Source organism: Pelobates fuscus, chromosome 4, assembly GCF_036172605.1.
Source record: "Pelobates fuscus isolate aPelFus1 chromosome 4, aPelFus1.pri, whole genome shotgun sequence".
In the NCBI taxonomy this organism is placed as follows: domain Eukaryota; kingdom Metazoa; phylum Chordata; class Amphibia; order Anura; family Pelobatidae; genus Pelobates; species Pelobates fuscus.
In genome coordinates, this window is record NC_086320.1 from 249,294,290 (window position 1) to 249,317,210 (window position 22,921).

The following is a 22,921-nucleotide window of genomic DNA, read 5'->3' on the forward strand; positions in this document are numbered from 1 at the left end:
ATATATTTATATACATAAATATATACGTATATATCACTATATATATATATATATATAAATAAAAATATTTTAAAAAAAGTATATATATACTTATATTAATTCTACACATATATTTATGTAATAATTTTACATAATTAGGTATCCTTAATTACAATTAGCAGGACCTGCCTGACAACCCATGCCGAAAGTATAGGGAATTTAATTTGCTAGCACTATATTTAACCCTATATTGGAAGCACTTTGGGCAACAACATTTTAATTAAATGTGCTATATAAATAAATACTAACAGTTACTCCGCCCACTCTAGTTGTAGACTACTGATGGAGGCAAGAACACTTCACATAATTTCCCCAGAAATTGTAGCTTTTCTAGTTAGAATTTCTTCTTCCCTTGCTGGTGCAGGGTTCTTCTTTGTATCAAAAAAGGTAGGAGACCTCAGACCTTGTATTGATTATAAGGGATTGAATTGTATTACGGTTCGCAACATATATCCTATCCCCTTAATCACTGAGTTATTTGACCGCCTGACAGGCTCCAAGGTATTTACCAAATTAGATCTCAGGGGTGTATACAATTTGGTTAAGATCTGTGAAGGAGATGAGTGGAAGACAGCCTTTAACACCCGCATTGGGCATTATGAATACTTGCTTACGCCTTTTGGGTTGTACAATGCCCCGGCTGTCTTCCAGTATCTCATTAATGAGGCATTAAGAGAACTGTTGCCTATATGCGTTGTTGTATATCTGGATGATGTTCTTGTACATTCTCCTGATATTGAGATACAAACACAACCGACTGGTTCTTACTAAGTTATTAGAATACCGTTTGTTTTGCAAATTGGAAACATTTTCTTTTCATCGTTCTAGTGTTAAGTTTCTGGGCTATGTAATTTCAGAATCTGGTTTTAGCATGGACCCCTCCAAACGTAAAACTATTATCGCTTGGCCCCTTCCACAAGGTTTGGTTATCTACACGCAACCAGGGCCGGCCTTAGGCCATTAGGGGCCCTGTGCGAAAAGTCTTCACGGCGTCCCTCCTCCCCCCACCAAGTTGCCTGTATACAGTCACACAACAGGCACAAGCAGATTGTCACACAAATAGTTACAAGCAGACAGTCAGACACGCTCAGTTACAGACAAACAGTCACACACACAGTTATAGGCAGGCAGTCACACATGCTCAGTTACAGGCAGACAGTCACAGAGCCAAACACACTGTTAAAGGCAGACAGTCACAAACAGTTACAGGCACATAGTCACTGACAGACAGTCACGCATACTCCATTACAAGCAGACAGTCATACACACTTCGTTACAGGCATGCAGACACTCACACAAGATGATAGACACACACTCAGTTAAAGGCAGATAGTCACACATACAGGCATAGGCACATACAACGGCAAAGCTACAGCGACACACACAATTGGAGTCACATACAGGCAGACAGTCACACACACAGTCACACACACAGGCAGACAGTTACACACACAGGGAGGCAGTCACACAGACAGTCACACACACACAGGCAGTCAGACAGACAGTCACACACACAGGCAGGCAGTCACACAGACAGACAGGCAGTCAGACAGACAGTCACATACATACACAGGCAGGCAGTCACACAGTCAGACACACACACATACAGGCAGACAGTCACACAGGCAGTCATACACACACAGGCAGGCAGGCAGACACACACACACAGGCAGTCACACAGACAGTCACACACAGGAAGGCAGTCACACACACACACGCAGTCACACACACAGGCAGTCACACAGACAGTCACACAGACAGACAGTCACACACACACAGGCAGGCAGTCACACACACACAGTCAGAGAGACAGTCACACACACAGGCAGCCAGTCTCACACACACACACACACACAGTCAGACAGTCACACACATACACATACACAGGCAGGCAGTCAGACAGACACACACACAGGCAGACAGTCACACAGCTTTGGGTAGGTATTACCAGGGGCTGGTAATGAATAATAATGAAATCCTCCAGCCGGGTACCTGTTTTAGCTCCCCTGACACCAGCCATGTGTGAGCTGTGTCAGCCACATGGTGCCCCCTGGTCCATGGCGCCCTGTGCGGTCGCACAGCTCGCACACCCCTAAAGCTGGCCCTGCACGCAACATACTTCTGCGGATCCCTTCAATGAAATTCGCTCACGGGTCAGCGGTGGCATGCTCTGCATGTACGGAGTTGTGCCGAACTGAAACTCCGAATTCGTCTTTCAGCCAAATTTGGGTGTTTAGGCGTTCTACAGTGATGCAGACCAATGGGATTGGTTCCCTGGCTTTATAAGCCAGGGCCTTTCAGTAGCAAGTTGCCCTGCTGTGGTTCATGTTGACCCAAGAGTGTGTTTCATATTGTGTTTGGATTTCTTGTTACTGACTTTGGCTTGTTTATCGTTTCTCCGCTTTCTGTGTTCCTGACTTTGGCTTGTCTTACTGTTTATGCTATACTCTCCTACGTTTGACCTTGGCTTTCTTCCTGACTACTCTTTATGTTAATTCCGGCTATTCTAAGGCCTGGTAATATGTTTTACCTCTCCTTTAGCAGATTAGGATCTGTGTGTTTTGGGTTCTCCTACTTTAACCGTGACACACTGTACTTACCTTTTTGTTGTCCTACCCACCTGAACACTCATTTAGTGTTCTCTGATGCCACCTCACCCTCTCTGCCCATTTCAGTAGGTGTTCCCTAAGACTCTGTCCTTTGACTTCCTTTATTTTTCCTTTTTCACTACCTCTGTTGGTAACAGTATTATTTCTTTTGGATTTCAATATCATATATATGCTGCCAATTGTCAGATTAATCTCCTGGAATGTGTCACAAACTGCCTCTCTACAATCTCTAATTGGATGTCTTCCTGTTTAAAATTTAAATTCTCTAGAACTTAACTCCTCATTGTCCCCCAAATAGTCCACATCCATCTGTCTCCCTACATGTCAATGTGACTCCTCACACTTTCTGCTTTGGAGTTACTTTTGACTTTATGAAGATTGCATTTGTCCTTTTCTAACTCAAAATACAACTAACAAAATACACTCATCACTGCTACTCATTGGCCTACCAAATACCTGCATTGCCCCTATTCAGTTATGAAGGAATGTGGTCACCAGACTCATATTTCAGACTGACCACTAATCTCACACATCAACCCTTTGTCATTTGTTACATTGGATAAACTTCAGGATTCAATTTAAACTGCTAAGAGTAACCTACAAAGCTCTCAATAATTCCACTCCTCGCTGCATTTCCTATCTTCTCAAATATACCCGTTCTCAATCCTTTCGCTCTGTGAGCAACCTTCTCCTGTATTCTGCTTGTTCAAACACCACTTATTTCATTGGAAGAATTTTTGAAGCGCAACACCCTTTCTATGGAATTTCCCACCCTGTGCATTAGAGTCTCCTCTAGCCTCCAGTCCTTGAAAGCTACTGAAAAAAAAATATCTTTAGGAAAGTCTACTATCTTCCTGGGTAATGCTGCTCTCATTTAAATTGCCCTCTTCAGTTCCTATGCCTCCATAACCCAGCTCACTCTCTCTCATCCCACTGCTTGATTCTGCACACACTACTTATTTTGATATGGGTGTAACGGATCACCTGGCACCCCGACTGGGTACCTCCGTTGAAGGATGCTCCTAGCGCTTCCTGAGGGCTCCAAGCACTCCAGCCGACACCATAACCACCGTAGACTCTTTCAGAGAGCAAGACAGGAGCAAGCTCTTACAAGAGCTCAGTGATTATAGCAAGGGAATATGCAGAGCATAGCAATCCCTTGTAGCAGATTCCCCCAATAAGAGACAGGACTCAGATTGAGGGTAAAGTAGAACTGTCTAAAATTTTTTTTTACTTGGGACTAGCCCATAGCCCAACAGCGCAGTAACGGGCCCCCTCTGAGGATGTCAGACGCTGGGAGGAAGTGACTGCCGCGGTCACTTCTCCTAATAACCACCAGGAGCCGCACGGGAGGAAGCATAGGGAGTCAGAGTTGGAGCTCCGACTCCCATCAACATGAGCCACTGCACCCCAGGGAAGTCACCCTCCTGCACCTAAAAGGTAGGTAATAGGAGGGTGTTAGTGTATGTGTCTGTGTGTCTATGTATGTGTCTGTATGTATCTGTGTGTGTGTCTCTGTGTACGTATCTGTATGTGTGTGTGTCTGTATGTATGTGTCTGTGTGTGTCTGTATGTCTGTGTGTATGTCTGTGTGTGTCTATGTATGTGTCTGTATGTATCTGTGTGTATGTGTGTGTGTGTCTCTGTGTATGTGTATGTGTGTCTCTGTGTGTGTGTCTGTGTGTGTGTCTATGTATGTGTGTGTATGTGTATGTGTGTCTGTATGTATGTGTGTGCATGTGTGTCTGTCTGTTTGTGTGTGTGTCTGTATGTGTCTGTGAGTGTGTCTATGTATGTGTCTGTCTGTGTGTGTGTCTGTCTGTGTGTGTGTCTGTCTGTGTGTGTGTCTGTATGTATGTATGTGTGTCTGTATGGGGTGGCAGTGGTGGGGGGTGTGGCGGTGGGGAAGGATGGGGGGGCCCCATGGATCAGTTTTGCACCGGGGCCCCATAGATTGTGTGTCTTTATGCATACTGCAACTTCAATCATTTCTAAAAACCACTGTAGCTATGAGCCAGCTATACTTACCTTATCTAACAATATGAATACATATAAAATCCACATATGCAATTGCACTCACTGTTCAACTTTACATACTATTAATAGCCAGGTGCATCCAAAGTCTTAGCCACATATAATGAAACAAATCCAGAAATATGGGCACTCACATGTCTTTTTTTATGAAAATAATATTTAAATATTTATTACCGGTACATATAAAACAGAAAGTATAGGCGGAGCCTAGCATCCAACCTGAACGGTCGCATCTCCTCGGAGCTCCGACAAACTCGGCCAGAAATAAGCAATAAACCCGGCAGAAACTTGCGATAGCAACCCTACGGGACCCCCGATCACACACACGACATCATGGGGTGCAAAACTAAAAAGCAAAAAGCTGACAAACCTAACTTCGGCATGAACATTGGGGACTTATGGCGGCAGGCACATGGAGACGCACAAGCCAAGATGGCGTCTTACCCCGATGACAGCTCCGACTTCTCGGATGATCACACTCTGGAGTCTGGAGTCCACCTCCTACAAGCCCCTCCACGACCAAAGGTGACCCAAGCGCCACCCCCGATAACAAACGACTCATCGCCGGTAACCAAGGCCGACATGCAAGAGCTGCTGGCGGGCCTTCGGCGAGACATACAGGCAGACGTGGCCGCACTCCGCGCCGACCTTCAAGGCCTGACAGGCCGCATGGGAGTTCTGGAAACAGACTCCCACAACATCAAACAACAGACAACTCACTTACAGTCTGAGTTGAGGTCCATGCGAGAACAACATACCGCCCTGGAACGGAAAGTCACGTCCATGGAGGACGCAAGGCGATCCATGAACCTCAAGATCAGAGGAGTGGTAGAGACGGTGCCGGACGCGGAATTACCGCACTTCGTGAGACGCCTCCTGTGCTCAATATTGCCCCTGAAACAGGCAAAACTAATAACCTTGGAAAGCATGTTCAGAATACCCAAACCCCAGAAAGCTCCTAACGAAGCTCCCAGGGATCTGATAGTCTGCTTCCAGACCAAACAGGACAAAGCGGCAGTAATGACTGCCTTACGAGGACACTCACCTTACATATTTGAAACCTCTTCCCTCACTTTCTATGCTGACCTAACCGGGGAAACGCTGAAGTGGCGTAGGTCTTTGCAGCCCCTTACAATGCTGCTTCGCTCACGCACCATCAGCTACCGGTGGCGAGCAGCTCAAACCTTGGTGATCACCCACGAGGGGAACTCTTACCCGGTTCACACACTGGAGGACGCGGCAGCAATCCTAGGGAACCTGGGCCTCCCACCTGACTCCATCCTCAAAGCCGTGCAGCAACCGACGAACACACAGCACAACTGGGACCCGGTGAATGTCACAGCCTTTGTACCCCGGAGAAACCAGGAGACAGCCTATGCCACGGTCACAACATAAGGACGGAGAGACACCAGTTACCGGCTGCTCAAAACAGAACGCAACCCATCTTTCATGAAGACACGCTCAGGACAGTTACTGCACAACCACAGATATACTGACTGAACTATACCTACCAGATAATACCCTTAAAGAGACGGCGATCCGTCTAGACCTCATCGCTCCTAGTGCCAATTGCCACGGACACTACTTACCCTATGTTATGGTTATACTTTAATTTACTTTGAATCACTAAACTTGTTATATGATGAGATATAATGTTGTGTGCAGCGCAGACCCCACTGACAGGCATTCTGAGGCAGGACTATCGGAACATACCACCCACGCTCCGATGCCACCCTGCCTGACGTTAAGACACGAAGTAACCACTGCCCCTCTAGTGGTACTACATTGCTTTTGGTGTTAACTGTATTTCTGTCCTTTCCCTTATTTCATGTTATTTTCACATAATTCGTTTTGCCCACCAACTGTTTGCATGCAAGTGACCTTACAAGCCCCTTCTGCCGGCTCCTATAGGAGCTCACAGCCCCCCTATAGCATAGCATCACTCGAGATCACACGCCCATTAGCTACACATATCCGTGTATAGCCTAGTTCAAACCCGTGCACAATACATTGGTCCCTCAACTTATACGGTGCCTCTGCCTGAATCTCTAGAGCCAAGCATAACACATAACTTAACTTAATAGGCATAATATCTACATTTTCATATTTTTTATACGTTGTTTTTCCAAACAGATCGCTACTCGCATACTCACTGCATGTAACTTATCACGATACAATAGACCGATTTTCGAGCTCGAGCAAGATATCAGCCCTACATATGTGTTCTCATTATAGGACAAGAAGGGTCTAATCCTGTATTATACTTAAAAAATTGTGTACTGTACTCTATATGTCATGTTACTAATTGTTGTTAAATGGTCTTCTGCAGCTGTTGTGGCATAGTAGACCTAAATGTTCTTTTTCTCATACACGAACAAAAATAAAGAATTAAAAAAAAAACAAAAAAAAACAGAAAGTATATCAGAATTTGGGATTTCACCTCATCCTTACTCTAGAAATTATTCTATAAAAGGACCCTCACTGTCCATACCTTATGGGTTTAATGGGTCAAATAAATGTACAGTATATGGTGTACTCCATTCCATTCTCCACAATCAAGAGTTAGGTCCATAGGTAGTTGGTGACAAGTAAACATCATGTACACTGCGTGTGTCCCCATTTTGACACTGTTGCACATAGAAGGCTTATCAATAAACTGCAATATTTAAGTTTGGATTCCAATATTGTTGAATGGGTAAGGCAGTGGCTGAGTGACAGGCAACAGAGGGTTGTAGTCAATGGAGTATATTCAAAGCTTGGGCTTGTCACCAGTGGGGTACCTCAGGGATCTGTACTTGGACCCATTCTCTTTAATATTTTTATTAGTGATATTGCAGAAGGTCTTGATGGGAAGGTATGTCTTTTTGCTGATGATACTAAGATATGTAACAGGGTTGATGTTCCAGGAGGGATAAGCCAAATGGCTAATGATTTAGGTAAACTAGAAACATGGTCAGAGTTGTGGCAACTGACATTTAATGTGGATAAGTGCAAGATAATGCATCTTGGATGTAAAAACCCAAGGGCAGAATACAGAATATTTGATAGAGTCCTAACCTCAACATCTGATGAAAGGGATTTAGGGGTGATTAATTCTGATGACTTAAAGGTAGGCAGACAATGTAATAGAGAAGCAGGAAATGCTAGCAGAATGCTTGGTTGTATAGGGAGAGGTATTAGCAGAGGAAAGAGGGAAGTGCTCATGTCATTGTACAGAACACTGGTGAGACCTCACTTGGAGTATTTTACGCAGTGCTGGAGACCGTATCTCCAGAAGGATATTGATACCTTAGAGAGAGTTCAGAGAAGGGCTACTAAACTGGTTCATGGATTGCAGGATACAACTTACCAGGAAAGGTTAAAGGATCTTAACATGTATAGCTTGGAGGAAAGACGAGACAGGGGGGATATGATAGAAACATTTAAATACATAAAGGGAATCAACACAGTAAAGGAGGAGACTATATTTAAAAGAAGAAAAACTACCACAACAAGAGGACATAGTCTTAAATTAGAGGGACAACGGTTTAAAAATAATATCAGGAAGTATTACTTTACTGAGAGGGTAGTGGATGCATGGAATAGCCTTCCAGCTGAAGTGGTAGAGATTAACACAGTAAAGGAGTTTAAGCATGCGTGGGATAGGCATAGGACTATCCTAACTATAAGATAAGGCCAGGGACTAATGAAAGTATTTAGAAAATTGGGCAGACTAGATGGGCCAAATGGTTCTTATCTGCCGTCACATTCTATGTTTCTATGTTTCTATTTCAGTAAACTGCTAGGTATCAAAGAGCAGTCACTTATCAGGTAAGATAAATGTAACATCTTTTGGGGGCTGAATTATATATCCCATAAATACTTGCTGGACAAATGTTTCTGAGATAAGATCAGACACAATGAATTTGAATGAGATCCTTTTGGGTGGTGGTGCCTCTTCCTAGTTTGGAAAGGACTTACTGCTGATTGCTTGTGGATTAGCAGCAGCTACAGTAACGTTAGCATATTTTTCAAGTTTGTGGTATTCATTTTTATTTTATCCTTTTAACATGCACAATTTATTTTTGCTGCTTAATTTTTTTTTCAATCTTATGTGTGCCAATAAATAATAAAATTCCCTAAACTTTACTCAGCATCATCTCCTGAGTACAACAATACTGCAGCATTTTAGACTAAATTCCTAACTATTTTATTTGGCGTTATTTTATAATGTTGATTTCCCTTTTGTTCTAGCTCTAAAATAAATGGCATGAAATAAAGAACTTTATTTTGGTATAGGCCACCTTAAGTATGACTATGCAGTCTTGTGGTAAAAGTTAAACTTTTATTATCATTTTTCAATCATTAAACCTCTTCTCTCCAAGCATTTCACTATAAAGAAAAAAAAGCTAAAAGTAAATATGTTTTTATAGTGATGTAATGGAAAGTTGTGTGTAAAACATATTGTGTTACATAGGCGTGTGCAGCCTATTGTATAAGGGTGTGCACCCTAAAGCACAAACACACACGCCGCGTAGGTATGTATATATATATATATATATATATGTGTATATATATATATATATATATATATATATATATATATATATACATACACACACACACACACATATACTGCTGTGTGTGTGTGTGTGAAGGCGCTGTGTGTGTGTGAGGGCGCTGTGTGTGAGGGTGCTGTGTGTGGGGCCACTGTGTGTGTGTGTAGGCGCTGTGTGTGTGCAGGCGCTGTGTGTGTGTGTGAAGGTGCTGTGTGTGTGTGCAGACGCTGTGTGTGTGTGTGAGAGCGCTGTGTGTGTGTGTGTGAGAGCGCTGTGTGTGTAAGGGCGCTGTGTGTGTGAGGGCGCTGTGTGTGTGAGGGCGCTGTGTGTGTAAGGGCGCTGTGTGTGTGAGGGTGCTGTGTGTGTGTAAGGGTGCTGTGTGTGTTTATGTGTGATGTATGTGTGTGTAAGGGTGCTGTATGTGTGTGTGAGGGTGCTGTGTGTGTGTAAGGGTGCTGTGTGTGTAAGGGTGCTGTGTGTGTGTGTAAGGGTGCTGTATGTGTATGGGTGATGTTAGTGTGTGTGTGTATGTGTGTGTATGTGTAAGGGTGCTGTGTGTGTAAGGGTGCTGTTAGTGTGAAGGTACTGTTAGTGTGTGTGTTTGTAAGGGTGATGTATGTGTGCTGTTTGTGTGTAATGTGTGGGGTTGAGGGGCCGTTTAGTTAATATCCCCCCTCCCTTCTTACCTTATGTAGGGAGGGGGGACCGTGCTGCTGCCATCCCTGGTGGTCCAGTGGAGAGTGAACTCTAGCCCCACAGGGGGCTAGAGTTCACTCTCGCGAGATCTGAGCGTTGCCGCGGTAACCGCGGCAACGCTCCGACCTCGCGAGAGGAACACGGCGGAGCTGCTGGCAAGAGCTCCCCGGGTCCTCTCCTGCCTCCCTCCCTGCCGGTGGTTAGGTGAGGGAGGTCTTTGATCTCCCTCACCAGCCCACGGAGGGCGGCACATAGTGCGTGCCGCAGGGATTAGGGTGTGTCCAGGCACACCAGGCACACCCCGTGCGCACGCCTATGTTGTGTTATAACCACAGTATGCAAAACTCACTCATGAAATAAAGTGGAACAAACTATTATGTGTGTAGTTGTTTTTTATTTTTTGTCTGTGTTTTTTTTTTTTTCATGTTAATGTTGATTTGTTGTAATGGTATTAATTAATAATGATTACATGGCATTACTTAAAAAGAAGTTACATGTAAATTTAAATTGGTGTTACTGTTGTTTAAGAGGAGGTCAACAGATTATCAAAGGAGCATTAAGGACAGGGCCGTCTTTAACGTGGGGCGAACAGGGCAGCTGCCCGGGCTCAATTACACCTGGGGGTCCAAAGCAACTGCCCGTGGACCCTGCTTCCTGCAAAAAAAAATTTATTTGCCCCCTGGGGTTGCCAATGCTGCGTTTGCACCAGGGGCCCACACACTAAGGGGGCTTATCCGGTGACCCATGAACTTGGGGCCACCCAGTGGGCATTTGTCAGCAGGGGCCCTGTCGGGTGCTGTGGCCCTTTAACAGCACAACCTTGTTTAATGCCAACTGTCTGAGAGGAAGTGACAGCTGTGAGTCACTTTATGCCTGAGAGAGTGAAGCCTCGTGGAGGATCTCACTCCCAACTACCTCAGCCTGCACTGGACCCCAGGAAAGCCACCCTCCTGTACCCAAAATGTCAAAACTAAACTGTAACTGTCTGCGTGTGTGTCAGGTTGTGTATCTGTGTCAGTCTGTATTTGCATGTGTGCCAGTGTGAGCGTCAGTGTGTATATCTGTGTATCTGCATGTATCTCAGTGTGTATGTTTATCTATGTGTGTATGTGTATCACAGTGTGTGTGTGTGGCAGTGTATGTGTACATGTGCATACATCTCTAAACACAAGTACACTCCTGCATTGAAACATAAACACTACATACAAGCACACCTCTATGTTAAACACTAAAACAATACATAAACACACCACTGCATTAAAACAGTATACATAAATGCATGCTTGCATTCAAACGCCAAAACCACATACAAACACACCCCTACATTCACACAAACATACTCCATACAAAAACATGCTTACATTCAAACGCACAAACACTGTTCAGTGCTAAATGCAATCCTGCAAGCATGGGAAAATGGTAGAGTCCCAACTGTCAAAGCATTGTTGGAGTTGCACGACAGATAGGTATCTTTCTTTTGCCCACCCTTTAGATTGGGGAGCTTAAACGAATTCTTACACCAAGGCCCTCTCTACTTTAGTTCCGCCAATGCATTGGGGAGTGAAGGGCATGATTGCCTGGAGGAGGGGGAAAGGGGACCCAATCAAATGCTTTCCCAGGGCTCAATCAATAATGAAGGCGGCCCTGATTAGAGAAGATACAAATACTAAAACAAATTAAAAATATGCATAAGGTTGATATGGAATAGATTAAAGGAATTTAAGAATGTATGTTGCTTATTGTAATTGTATATTTACAGCTAAGTATGGACAATTTTAGTTGATATCAGAATATCTGTATTGTAAATAAAAAAAAATTGTATTAATTTAGATACTTTAGAACATTTTGAATTATGCATGAAATAATACATGTATTGATCTTCACATAGGTAATGGACAGCAGGTGCCACAAAAGCCCCCCAGAGGCATCACACGAAGCCCACCCCAATTAATCATACCCCCGCCCCCACCCTACCCGCCCCCGGACTTTGGTATTATGGACCCACTGGTCTTTGAAAATGAAGCAGTCGTAATAGGATCTATCAAGCATGTACCCGTACCTGCCAAACGTAGGTTTAAAACTCAAACTGTATTTCAACATGGCTCTGTCAACTCCATATTTCCTTTAATATCACTCACTTCTTTAATATCACTCGCTTTTCCTTTATATTTCTTTTGGTATATTTCTTTTTTCTTTTGTAGAAGGAACAGTATAGCTAAATATGTCATTTAATTTTAGTGAACTTTTCCTTTGAAGCAATGTGGCACTTTAAGCGGTTTTGGCTGTGTTTAGGTATTCTTTGTTTCAATGCCAAAAGCAGCCAAACTAAACAGCTTACTCCCAGATAAGCAACATTACATAACCCTGTTTCAATGATGAACAGGACTTTCATTGCAGCATATGGTATTTGTCAGACATTATTTTACATGCATCCCTTTTCTAAACATAAAGTGAGCCATACATTATATTTTAATTTAGCTTTGACTGTTCCTTAAAGTATATCTATAATATAAAGTTTAAAAACTGAAGCACTTAGGCCTCAATTTAATATTTTTGTATTTATGACTTATCTACATATTTTACCTCTAAATTCTATGGCGATTTTTGTAGATAAATAATTTGAAAAAAAAGAACAACACTCTGAAAGGTAGTGTATGGAATCCAGGAGCTGACTAGTGATGATGTTTCAAGTTTGTGGTATTCATTTTTATTTTATCCTTTTAACATGCACAATTTATTTTTGCTGCTTAATTTTTTTTTCAATCTTATGTGTGCCAATAAATAATAAAATTCCCTTCTACCACTTTTGTGCGCCAATAAATAATAAAATTCCCTTCTACCACTTCTACCACTTCAGATAGGATAATGTGAGTATGAAAAATCAAGTACTGTGCCTTTAAGACGAATAATACATAAGAAAATAAATGAAAGTAGGATAAAAAAGAGGATAAAATAGATAGAGGATATAACTTATAAACCTCAAAATAGAGGTATAGATGAAATACTGTCTAAAGAGTAGACACACATATATCCAAGAGGTACAGAAATAAAATGTAATTAGGAATAAATGAGTGCTGGGCCTTTAAGAGATAAAACGTGGGAGAAAATAAATGGATATAAAATGGCACTAATAACCATTAAAAAATAGAATAGTAAAGGGTAGAAAAGATAAAATAGAATACAAAATATAAAATAAAAAGAGATATAATAGAGTGATCTTGAATCAAATAATAAAATGAACTTGAATCAGATAATAGATAAATGTATAGTGTTGGTGTCTCAAACCCTGAGATATGCAGGGCGAAATAACACTTCCACTAGATATTATACTTTGTATCTGCAAAGATTGTAAACATAGTTGAATAAGATAAATAGCAACACAGTATATGGAACTGTTTGCTTAAAGCAATGAATATAGCTAATAAAGTTAAACACTTAATGAGTGGTTCAGCAGTTTGTTGGTTGCTCTAATATTTGAAACATACATAACAATTTATAATCGGATTGGATAATATTATAATACATATGCAGAATTCAAATATACAAATGTATAAATACAGGATTCAGAGTTGAATTCTGCATATGTATTATAATATTATCCAATCCGATTATAAATTGTTATGTATGTTTCAAATATTAGAGCAACCAACAAACTGCTGAACCACTCATTAAGTGTTTAACTTTATTAGCTAATTGGAAGAACTGTATTAGCAATCAGAAACATCTGTATAAAAGAATAGACTGAAGGACTTGACCACATCCCGTCTCTGAAGAAGTAGGGCCACTCCTACGAAACGCATAAGACAGACCGAGAAGGCAGGTTACAGATCAACTACACCGGCTGAAAGTCTTCCCACACAAAGAACCCTTGGCAAACACTGCTACAGAGATCGCCGATTCTGTCCGTCCCCTGGAGTGAGGTCCTGTCGGGACGTACACACAGACGCACGCCGTCCTCACCGGCAGCTGCATCCAACAGACGGTTTTCTGGCACAGTGCAATCCACATCCATCCTAAGTTAATCCGAGGGTTCATACCACCAATAGACTTTCATCAGACTGGTAATACCATCACAGACTGTTCCTGATCGGTATTTAACTATATTTTTATGTTTTTATATATTTTTTGATAATAAACTGTTTTTTCTTAACCGATCCAGTTTCTACAATATTATTATAACATACTTCAGTCTATAGCGATATTTCATTGCTTTAAGCAAACAGTTCCATATACTGTGTTGCTATTTATCTTATTCAACTATGTTTACAATCTTTGCAGATACAAAGTATAATATCTAGTGGAAGTGTTATTTCGCCCTGCATATCTCAGGGTTTGAGACACCAACACTATACATTTATCTATTATCTGATTCAAGTTCATTTTATTATTTGATTCAAGATCACTCTATTATATCTCTTTTATTTTATATTTTGTATTCTATTTTATCTTTTCTACCCTTTACTATTCTATTTTTTAATGGTTATTAGTGCCATTTTATATCCATTTATTTTCTCCCACGTTTTATCTCTTAAAGGCCCAGCACTCATTTATTCCTAATTACATTTTATTTCTGTACCTCTTGGATATATGTGTGTCTACTCTTTAGACAGTATTTCATCTATACCTCTATTTTGAGGTTTATAAGTTATATCCTCTATCTATTTTATCCTCTTTTTTATCCTACTTTCATTTATTTTCTTATGTATTATTCGTCTTAAAGGCACAGTACTTGATTTTTCATACTCACATTATCCTATCTCAGCCATCATCACTAGTCAGCTCCTGGATTCCATACACTACCTTTCAGAGTGTTGTTCTTTCTTTCATTTATATTTATAGGTTTTTGTGAATCCCTATTATTTTCCAGTGTGAGCTACTCAGTGTTAGTTAGACTCCCTCTCATCTGTGCATACACTAGGTATACCAGAATCCTCTATTACAAATAATTTGAAAAGCTTATCCAAAAAATATTAAATTGAGGCCTTAGTTAAATGCCATTAGCTATTTATTTTCTTACTTATAATGGTTTGCAAAACTGTGTGACCTATCTAATATATAACATGACCTTTACCAAATTTTTTCCCACTTTTTCTGATCAAATTTTATTTTATTTTTTTCAAAACATTTTATTGTTAAAAATAAACAGATACACGTGATGCATGTTGTGGTTACATAGAAACATAGAAAATTGAATGTGACGGCAGATAAGAACCATTCGGCCCATGTAGTCTGCCCAGTTTTCTAAATACTTTCATTAGTCCCTGGCCTTATCTTATAGTTAGGGTAGCCTTATGCCTATCCCACGCATGCTTAAACTCCTTTACTGTGTTAATCTCTACCACTTCAGATGGAAGGCTATTCCATGCATCCACTACCCTCTCAGTAAAGTAATACTTCCTGGTATTATTTTTAAACCTTTGCCCCTCTAATTTAAGACTATGTCCTCTTGTTGTGGTAGTTTTTCTTCTTTTAAATATAGTCTCCTCCTTTACTGTGTTGATTCCCTTTATGTATTTAAATGTTTCTATCATATCCCCCCTTTGCCAAATACCCTAAGAACTACAAGCAAATTGTGTGTTTAAATTTGTTTATTGTTTTCAGTCAGTATTAGGGATACAGAAGAAAAAGAGGGGAGGGGAGCGTATTTCATTTGCATTTCACATGTGCATTGCTTCCCCATGCAAGGGGACAAACATACATCTTTAACTACAACCCCAGCATCGGCCATCCCCTTGGTTCAATATTACTGTACAGTTCCTCATACGTCACTTTTAGGGTACTATGTTACATAATGAGATTGGAAAGCTGTCCGTAGCCCTGTACCTTTCCTATCTTTTTTGAAGGGGTGTATTTTAGTAAAGTGGGATGCCGCAGGGTAGATGTCAAATAGCTATTTGACACAGTAAATTATTGTGTATTATTTCCCTGTGTTGGGGATAGGACTTGAGTACTGTAACCTAGTATTGGTTGAGGTCAGCTTGTGCCCCAAAGTACTGTAATTGTCTCTTATGTTAATCGTCGTGATCTTATTATGCGTAATTCTCTTATGAGGATGCCTATGTCCCTGTGTCTTCCCTCTTGGTATCATCTGGGGGCGATAACTGGGTTTAACTTGGGGTTTTCTAACTAGGGTAGAAATGAGAAGGGGGGGGGGGGGAATCGGTCTAGTGTTTTATAAAATTTTATTCGACTCAAGTAGTCTATATACCAGTTACTTTGTTACATCTTTATTCTGTCTCCATTGATCCCATTTGTCCCAAGCCTTGGACCACGTTTTGTGTCTGGACTTCAGCTTTCTTGTTTCAGTTTCATATTTCTTAGCAATATCTATTTCCCTTATACATTGTTGGAATTCCGGTGGTTTTGTTTTTAGCCACGACCTCCCTATTGCCCCTAAAGCCGCTATAATGGTATGATATGCCAAGTAGCGATCTTCAATTTTAAAGTCTTGTGGTAAGATCAGTAGCAGATATGTTTCTGGTGAGTGCGGTAGTGTTGTACCTGTGAGTATTTTAATCGTGGTCGAGACCTCTTCCCAGAGTGATTTAAGCTCCGGGCATGACCACCACATGTGGATCATAGTTCCCAGCCCTGATTGACATCTCCAGCAAAGCTTAGATCTATTTTCATAGATTCTGTGAAGTTTAGCTGGCATTAGATATGTCCTGTATAACACCTTCCTACTGACTTCAACATGTGTAGTGTTAAGTGTAAGGTTTTTGTGTGCAATAAAGATTTTAGCCCATAGGTCTTCAGATATTGTTTTGTTTAGGTCTCTTTCCCATGCTTTTTTAAAAATGGGTTCTGGTGTTCGGTCATATTTCGTAATCAAGCGATATAAGTGTGATAGTTTCTTGGTAGGAGGATTAGTGGTTATACACATTTTTCCCATTTCTATCAATAAATTACATTGTTGCTGGGGTTTGTTTAACTCCAGGTGTCTCCCCACCCATGATTTGAGTTGCATGTATGAGTAGTGGGCCCTCCCTGGTAGGCCAAACTGCTGGGTGAGGTAGGGAAAGTCTGCCAAACGGCCATCGACCAATACCTGCGATAAGTGTCTAACCCCATGTTTATTCCACAATTTGTAATCAAAGCCAGGAATAAGGATTTTGTATGCTTGGATGGGTAATGCTGGGGATACACTCAGATCCAAACAGCCTCTCCCTATGGTCTCGTCCCATATACTGAGTGTCGCTGCTGTTATTGGGCTAATATTTTTGCTTTTTGGTCTGTATATGTTGGGTAACCATGCCAACGTTTGTATTGTAAGTCCCGCCGCTTGAGTGGTCTCTATTTGGTGCCATGTGGGTGGGTTGGAATAGTGGTGCGATTCTATTATCGTACTTAGCATAGCTGCTCTATAGTAACGTGCTATGTTTGGCATCCCCATCCCGCCCTCTCTAAATGATTTGTACATGACGTCTGCTGCTACTCTAGAGCGCTTCCCCCCCAAACAAAGCGTGTTATGCAGCTTTGAGATTCCTTAAGAAATTGTTTTGGCAGCCTTATCTGGAGTGTGCGGAAGAGGTATTGCAATCTAGGCAATACCAGCATCTTGACTGCCGCTATTCGTCCCATCCATGAAACATACTTATTTTTTCAACTTTGTAATTGTTGTTGGATGGAGTTAAGCAATTTAATGTAATTTGCTTTATATAGTTGATGTATTTGTGGGGTGAGGTCTATGCCCAAAAAGGTTAGGTGATTTTGTCATATGAGTATTTGGTTTGTAACAACCTAAGTTGTGTTTTGTTGATGTTTAATCCCATTATTTGTGTTTTAGTTGTGTTAAGTTTATAATATGAACATTTGCTAAACTCCGTCAGTATGCGTTGAAGTGGTGGGAGGGATATCTCTGGCCGAGCGAGTGTGAGCATGACGTCATCGGCAAAAAGGGTTATCTTATGCGCTCTCTCTCCTATGCCTATCCCATGGATCTGGGGCGAGTTCCTGATATGTTGGGCCATTGGTTCTAACGCTAATATATAAAGTAAGGGAGAAAGTGGGCAGCCCTGTCTAGAGCCGTTAGAGATACGTAACATTTTAGACGTAAAGCCCCCATTGGAGATCCTCGCTGTTGGGTTACCGTAGAGCGCAGATATTATAGAAATAAACTTGTCGGGAAATGCATACTGTCTAAGTGTTGTTTTCAGGTAACCCCAGTGTAGCCTGTCGAACGCTTTTTCGGCGTCTAAAGACATGGCCACACTGGGCTCTCCCGTGTTGTGTATTGTATGAAAAATGTTTAACAATTTCCTAGTGCCATCAGACCCCTGGCGACCACGAACGAACCCCACTTGGTCATCGTTTATGAGCTGTGGCATAAGGTCCCCCAGTCTGTTAGCGTATATTTTAGCAAGGATTTTCAGATCAGTATTAAGCAGTGATATAGGACACAGATTTTGACATTTATTAGGTGGTTTCCCTGGTTTTGGTAAAGTTGTAATGTGGGCAAGTAACATTTCTTGTGGAATAGCACCCATCATTTGTATATTGTGGTATAGTTTTTCTAGATAGGGGGCCAACTGACTAGAGAAGGTTTTGTAATATAAGTTTGTGAACCCATCTGGGCCAGGGGATTTCCCTTTGGGTAATGATTTAATTATGGCTATAATTTCCTGTTGTGTGACTGGTTCTGTTAGCGTAGATTGGTCTGTTTCTGTAAGTTGTGGCAGCTGGGCTTTTTCTAGAAAGTCATTTATTTCTGTCTGCAGCGGTTGGTGCGTTTGTCTGTCGTCCCGCAGATTATATAATTCGGTATAGTAATCTGCTAGCATATCATTGATCGTTTGTGGGTTATAAATTTTTTGACCCTTTGTATCTATGAGATATGGGATTTTGGCATTTTGTCTTTTTTGTCGTAGCATCCTGGCTAGTGTCTTCCCTGCTCTATTACCTTGTGTATACGTTGTCTGCTTTAATTTGTGCGCTATTGAAGCTGTGGACTTCAAGTGTATATTATTTAATTGTTCTCTTATGTCATCTATTTTTTTTTGTATGTCAGGGTTTGGGTTCTGAATCTGAGCATTTGTTTCGTCTCTTAAAGATTTCAGTAGTGAGATATATTCTCTTTTTGCCTGTTTGTTTAGATAAGAAGCTTGGCTGATTAGAGAGCCTCTGATAACCGCCTTATGCGTTTGCCATAGTGTATCCGCTGGGATGTCTGAGGTATAATTTATAGTGAAAAAGGATTTCTTCTGTGAGTTTGGCGTGTATCTCTGGGTTAAAGAGGAGGCTATCATTGAGTCGCCAAGGTGTTTGTCCCCGTGTTGTGAACATGTTGGTTATTGTTAGTGTTACCGGAGCATGGTCAGACCATACTATATTCACAATTTCGCTGTTTTGGGACCTTAATATTAAATCCTCAGTTATAAATATGTAATCAATTCTCGAATATGTTTTATGCACTGTGGAGTAAAATGAAAATTCCCGATCATTTGGGTGGTGTAATCGCCAGGTGTCATATAGATTGTATTCAGAGAGAAGCTTCATAAGAGATGCTGCCTGTTTTCCCAGTAGCTTATACCTAGGTGAGGAGTCTCTAAGGGTAGTGTCTAGTCCAGTCTGTAGCATGTGGTTCAGGTCTCCGCATATTATTGTGGGGATCCGATATTCTGTTGGGAGCTTGGACAGTACTTTTTGCAGGTATAATTTTTGATTCTCATTAGGGCTATATATTCCTACCAAGTTATACATTTCATTATTGAGCTTGCATTGTAGTATAAGGTACCTTCCCTGTGCGTCTTTTTTAATGCGCAGAAGCTCAAAGGATATGGATGTGTGTATAAGGATTGAGACTCCCCTTGATTTAGAGGTGTAGGTGGAATGGTACTGCGTGGGGTAATCTCTGCTTGCAAAGCTAGGTACTCTATTGTGAACGAAATGTGTCTCTTGTATACATACAATATCTGATTTCAGTTTGTTTGCCTCTTCCACCAACAACCTCTGTTTATGCGGGGTATTCAGCCCCCGTGCATTAATGGAGTACAATTTCATCATTTAAAGGGGTTAAGTAAGTTTCTGCACTGAGCGTTACTGAGTGACATTCTTACATCTTTGGTGAAATTCTTGCGGTACCTTTTCCTGGTGTAACCTTGCAAACTTGAGCAATGATCTGGATCTTCCTGAAATGGTGTGACCGATTTGGAAAGTATAATAGGGTATTTGGGGAAGGGTATATAACTATATACAAACTGTCTCAAAGAGACTTTATGTGGGTTGTCCACATCTGGGGGAATGCCGGAAGTAAATCCTTCCATTAACGTGGCTTGAGGCACTTCCTTGTTTGTGACGTTGGCCTACGGGCGTATACCACTGTGTTCAATGTTTTAACCAAAAAAAAAATAGAAAATTATTGGTTGGTACGTCAGCCCGGGCCCTGTCTTAATTCCCGACTCTTCAATTGTTAATATAATAAGGCTTTGCCGTTTCCCTATTTTTTAAAATTATCTGTGGCCTATTTGAGTAAAGACTCAGTATACATATTGTGTTTCTGCCTATCCGCAGATAATAAGTCAGCTAGGACTACAATAATTTATCTCCCTAACATGGGATGGTTAAGAACAGCGTAAATTATATAAACTTTAACTCTAAACTAAAAAAGATCTATACACTCTCCCCAAGCACACCCGCCCCCCCCACCCCTTTTCTCTCCCCCACCACCCCCGGACCACCGCAAACCTCACTCCGAGGCCTTTAGCTACCTGCATCACCATTAGGGTAGTCGGCCTGGAACACCTTTATGTTTACCCTCCAAGTCTGTAATGTTCGTATTGCTCCCTGGCCAAGTGGTCTTGTAGCCTCCAGCTTCCATCTTCTCCAATTGGTGTCCCGATCCGCCACTGGCTCCGGAGGTGATGAGGAAAGTCCCTTCTTAGATCCCGTTGCTCTGGCGTCCGAGCTAGGCCCGGAATCCCCGCAGCCCCTGCCCGCTCTGCTCGCGCCTCGTCACGGGGGGTGGCGGGAGACCCGGGCACCAGCCCCAGACCACCAACTCGAAAGTCTTTTTCCATACTCCACTTGCGTAATCAGGGTGTTGCTGCCCGGGATGAGGGAAGAAGCAGGCGCAGCGCCCATGAGGAGAGCGTCCCGTTACCGTCAAGCGTATATTGTTAGATAAAGGTCTCTGCTTACCAGATCCCTCTGGTGTTAATGTTTCTCGTGCACTATATTCCATTCAGAGTTTAGCGTTTTCGCCGATGTAGAGAATGTCGGAATCTTCTCCACCTGGATATTCCATTGTCGTAGATGTTGCAGTCCTTCTTCTGGGGTGCTTATAATTATGGTAGCTCCATCTTTGGTAGCTATTATTTTTGTGGGATATCCCCATTTATATCTGATGCTGTGTTTCCTCAGAGTAGTTGTCACTTGTTGAAATTCTTTCCTCTGTTTCAGTGTTGAGGCAGACAAGTCCGCGAAGATCTTAATTGTTGAGAATGCATCTGGTGGCTTGGATCTTAATCTGCTGCCCCGTAGGATGTGTTCTTTAACGTGATAATAGTGTGCACGTAATACTACATCCCTGGGTGTTGTTTGTGGCAGATGTCGGGGTTTTGGGATGCGGTGGGCCCGATCCACCAGCAGCATGTCCGCCAGTATCTCCGGTGCGTAAGCCGTGAGGAGGCTGCGGATATAGGCAGGTAAGTCCGCGTTTGTTACAGTCTCCGGAACGCCACGTAATCTTAGATTATTTCGGCGCGATCTGTCTTCGAGGTCCACTAATTTCCCCTCCAAGACCTCAATTTTCGCCGCCATATTTTCCACGTTCGTTGCTAGGTCATTGTGAGCTGTGGTAAATTTGTCGTACTTATCCTCCATGTGTGACGTCCTTCTTCCCAACTCCTGGATATCTTTTTTCATGGAGTCCAGCATGTGTTGCCACGTTGAGATAAGTTTAGTTGAAAGATCTTCTAAAGCTTTTGTTAGGTCTGCTTTAGTAATTTGAGTATGCTCTTCTGATACTTGGGTACCATGTTTAGACGCGCCGCCGTCCGACTCCATGTTCTCACCCAGGCTTGCGGCCTGCACCACCAGGTTCGTTGAAAAAAGCCAGTTTATCTTGCTTTGCCGATGATTTCTTGCCTCTCTGTTGGGACATATTTGTTCCGTTGGTTCCGATGGGCTGTATAATATCGGGATTGCTCGAGATTCTGTGCCGTTTCGCCGGAGCAAGGTTTCACGCGTCCATCTTGCTCCTTGGCTAGCCACGCCCCCCCACTACAAGCACATTGAACTTAAAGGGACACTATAGTAACAAAAAAACTTTAGTTTAATGATGCAGTTTTGGTGCATACATCATGCCCCATGCAGTCTTACTGCTAAATTCTCTGCCATTTAGCAGTTAAAAGTGTTGTTCCTGTTTATGCAGCCCCAGCCACACCTCCCCTGGATGTAACTTACTTTAAAAGTTTGTATCTACTGCTCTGTGAATTGAACTTCAGCTATATACAGGAGACTCCTTCAAGGTCTTGTAAGCTATTAACAGAGCAGGGGATAAGACATTCTAAATTAAACAGTATTTTCAATGCAGGAAGTGTAAACATTAGATGACTCTTTGCTGGAAGTGTTTGGAAGGCTGTGTAAGTCACATGCAGACATGTGTGACTAGGACTATATACAGAGGCATAACTAGAAACTACAGGGCCCGGTGCGAATATTGCCATGCCCCCTCCCCCCCCCCCATACGTCTCACCCCCAGCCCCTCCATGTGTCACATTCACACCCCTCAGCCCCTCCATGTGTCTCATTCATGCCCCACAGGGTTAGTGTGGCATGGCCAGGGGGTTGAGTATGACAGAATTGGAGGGGCTAATCTGATAGGGTGAGTGTGGCAGGGTAAAAGGGGCAAGTGTGACAGAGTGATGGAGAAAGAGAGTGTCATTATTGGGGGTAAGTATGACCGTGTGAGAGAAGGTAAGTGTAATAGGGTCAATATTGCAGAGCGTTTGGAGATCAGTATGGCATGGGTGAGTGACAGTGTTGGGGGAGTTATTGTGAGTGTGG

The 22,921-nt window shown here is 42.1% G+C and overlaps 1 protein-coding gene across 1 annotated transcript in view; it reads left to right on the forward strand.

The window, feature by feature from the left end:
- Window positions 1-22,921, forward strand: part of COBL (cordon-bleu WH2 repeat protein) — a 761,158-nt gene that overhangs the window by 719,975 nt on the left and 18,262 nt on the right. The window lies entirely within an intron of this gene.